A 3,609-nucleotide genomic window follows, 5' to 3' on the forward strand; every position below is an offset into this window, starting at 1 on the left:
AACATGCAACCCTGTTATTGTTCCATCTGATCACATCCCAGGCATAGGTGTGTCAGGCCATCAGGAGATGATGGGCCATTATAACCTTTTCCAAGCAATTGGGAGGGGCAGGAGCCAGGCTCCTCAAGGTTATCAGTCCTTATCTCCATAGATTGGTGGATAGCTTGGGGGAATGTGGATGGAATCACACCTGGCACCAAGCAGCCCAGCAAGGAGGGCAGGGAGGGGTAAGAATTGCACCACCACACTTGCCTATGTTCTTTTATGTAGAAGGAAAATGCTGAGCAGGTGCTTGCTAAATTGAAGGCCATGAAAAATCATTTGGCTCTTCACCATAACATCCAACCTAATTAGTTGGGTTTTGGCCCCCAAATCCCAAATGGCATGTCAATCTGATTTTGAAAGTTTACGCTTAACATGTCAGGGGCGTTCCCAAGTATCACTATCATCTGTTTCTTCCTCATCTTCCTGATCTTCCAGCATTTCATCTTCCTCCTTGTTCTTATCAAACAGCTCTATTCCAAGTTCTAATCCTCTTTGCCTTTCTGCAAACCATTCTCTGACCTGCTCATATCCCATGTGAGATTTGGCTACCAGTTCATCGAGGTCTTGCTCATTAAGGAATCTGTGCTTCATATAGTAGTCCTTTAGGATTGCTGTTCCAGTTTTGAATTTTATGACAGACACACCTCTGTCCCAGCAATTTAACCTCGTGCTTCCCTGAGGTCTCCCCCGAGGCCTCCCCCTCCCCTTCAGTCTTCCTTTTCCTCTCTTTCTCGCAAAGCCTTGGCCAATCAGACTGTTTGCATTGGCACTCTAGTAATAATAATACCATTTCAATCCTCCATTTTTCCAAGCATAGCGAGTATCTCCAAACCAGCTCACAATTTCTGATCTTGGGAGCCCAGTTTCTTCTGCTAGTTTGTTGTATTCTTGTAGAGATGGCCACTGAGTACGGACAAAAGAACTTTTAAGCAAGTGCAACTGCTCTGGTGATTTTTTGCCTATTTTGCTTGAAGTGGAATACACTGATTTGGCTCCTGCTGCTCCATCTCCCACAGATGTTTCTCCAGTCTCTTCTTTTGAGCTGCCAGCATTGCTCTCGTTCAAGTCAGCTCCCTCTTCTTTCAAGACATTCAATTTCCTTCTTTCTGTAAACCAGGCATCAAACTCTCTCCTGGTCAGTTTGGCTATTAACCTATTCATCTCTTCATCAGTAAGGACTGGCTTATTAAGAAAACCTGCTTGGAGGACCTGCAGCTGTTCAGCAGTCTTCTCTTTGAATTTCTGCTGGTTGAAATCAGGAAAAGCGCTCCATGATGACTTGTTCTGTGGAGTGACTCCCGTTGGGGACTCATTCATTTCATCGCTTGAATCAATAACAATGGTGGCACACGAATCACTGTTGAGATGAATCCCATGATTATTCTTTGAGTTTCTCTGATTGTAGCATGTATCGCTGAACCACTTTCTGATCTCTCCTTTAGTCAGGGCCGTTATTTTCATAAGTCTTACAATTTCTGAATCTTGAGGAAACTGATTTTTAAGGTAGCTGACTTTCAATTCTGCCAGCTGTTCCTTAGTTTTTTTCGCTCAGATTCCAAAGGAGTCAGGATTCATCAGCGCGCATTCATTTTTGATAGGCTGAGGGGCTGGAACAGCAGCTCCTTGTTTGGTTTCTGCAACAGGCTGAGCAGTGTGAATCTGACTCTTCTGTAACTGTGTTTGGTTTGGGACTCCTGCTACAGTCAAAGCTATTGGGGCTGTTACTGGTAACGTATTTGCACCTGTAACTTGCGTGAGAACAAGTCCTGGCTGACCAACTATTTGGCATGTCTGTAAAATTGAAGGCAAACCATTGCTAGCGGCAGAAATGTGTGCTGGAATAACAGTAATTGTCTGTGGCACGGTATGCACCGTGCCATTAAATTGTTTCCTCCTTGCTTCCTCCACTTCCTCTGGAGTCCAGCTCACACCGTGTTTCAGACGCTGCGCAGAAAACCATATTCTAATCTGTTCCTCTGTGTGACTTAGCTTGAGTGGAAAGAACAGTGATTTCTGACAAGGCTGGATATGGGAATTTGTTGTAGGTGTTAAGCAAAAGAGGACTGTTATCCAAAGCAGTATTATAGGCTGGAATGCTATTTACAGGTATTAGGACTTTTGGAATCAGGTTTGAGTTCTGTGGAACAGTGATTTCTGACAAGGCTGGATATGGGAATTTGTTGTAGGTGTTAAGCAAAAGAGGACTGTTATCCAAAGCAGTATTATAGGCTGGAATGCTATTTACAGGTATTAGGACTTTTGGAATCAGGTTTGAGTTCTGTGGAGCTGTAAAGGCTGTTATAACCTGTGCCACCCCAGGCTGAAGCACTGGTGCTGGAGTCACTACGGCACTAGCCACATCTGCTGCACTGCAAACACCTGAATGGCTCGCTTTTGACTCAGAAACTGCTGGTGGTGGGTTTTCTACTACTTCTTCAGAGTTTGGCTCCTTTTCAGTTCCCTTTTCTTCACCAGCAATGTCATCAACTACATTGTGGAAAACAGCAATACGTTTATTCTCAGTTTTGTTTTTCATCATTTTCATAATAGGAGTTTTGCTGATTGAGATCCCTGATGAGGGGACCTCAGAAGAGTCAGCCTGTTCAACATTTTCTTCTCTAACAAAACTCCCGCCAAAAGTGAGATTGTTCACTGTTTGTTCAAAGACTGTCTGATTACTATGTTTCACCATGGTCAACTTAAAATTCTCTTCTCCAGGGTGGTACTTCAAATTATGTTCTGAGAGAGCATCATATCTTTTGGTAAGAAAATTGCATTCTACACAAACATAGGATGAATTTAATACTAAGTTGGGATGTTCTGAATCTACGTGAAAAATAAACATATTGAGATCGGGAGTTTGAAAAGTACAGTATTTACACTCGTAACCACCTTCTACTTTATTCTACTTTATTTGTATTTTTCTGATTGTCTGAATCCACATACTCATGAACATCCTCATCACTTGTTACGCTCTCTGCTGTAGGGTTATCTGCTGGCGCAAGTACAGGTGGTCCTTCCTCCAACTCTGATACCATTTCTAGATCCGGATCCTGCTCGTTGGCTAAGACCATGCACAGTGTTGTTGATTTTCTTTTACTGGCCATGCCTGTTATGTGAGAATGATACTGACTGGTCAGGTACAGACCTAACTTCAAGCTCTTCTTGATTAATAGTAATGGCTTTCGGTACTTCAAGTCAGTTCTTGTAAAGTCTCAACATTTATCCCGTTAGCAGATTTCCTTTTGTAGTGCAATCAGGTTAGAAATAGTTGAGGATGAAATGTTGAGAGAGACTGCTTTAAAGTCCACATCCACCACCTGTAGCAAAGAAGAGACAGTGGAATTAGTTAAAGAGTAATTTCTATTCTGCTACGTATTTTGGCTTAAGGTAATTCAGTCCTTTGTGGTTCAATCTGCCACTGTTCATCCCCTGAAAACAGCAGACCCATTCCAAAAAGAGTTACTCAAACTAAGTTAAGAAAGGCAAAATCCAATCCACTTACTGTAGGCTGAAATCTGTTTTCGTGCGTGTCAATGCACTGAAAGGCATAAAACACAGGAT

At 42.6% G+C, this 3,609-nt stretch overlaps 1 pseudogene; it reads right to left on the reverse strand.

Moving 5' to 3' along the window:
• Positions 1-387: 387 nt before the first annotated feature.
• On the reverse strand, positions 388-3,152 carry LOC141955019 (zinc fingers and homeoboxes protein 1-like; annotated as a pseudogene).
• Positions 3,153-3,609: the final 457 nt, after the last annotated feature.

This window comes from Athene noctua, unplaced genomic scaffold, assembly GCF_965140245.1.
Source record: "Athene noctua unplaced genomic scaffold, bAthNoc1.hap1.1 HAP1_HAP1_scaffold_66, whole genome shotgun sequence".
NCBI classification, from domain to species: Eukaryota; Metazoa; Chordata; class Aves; order Strigiformes; family Strigidae; genus Athene; species Athene noctua.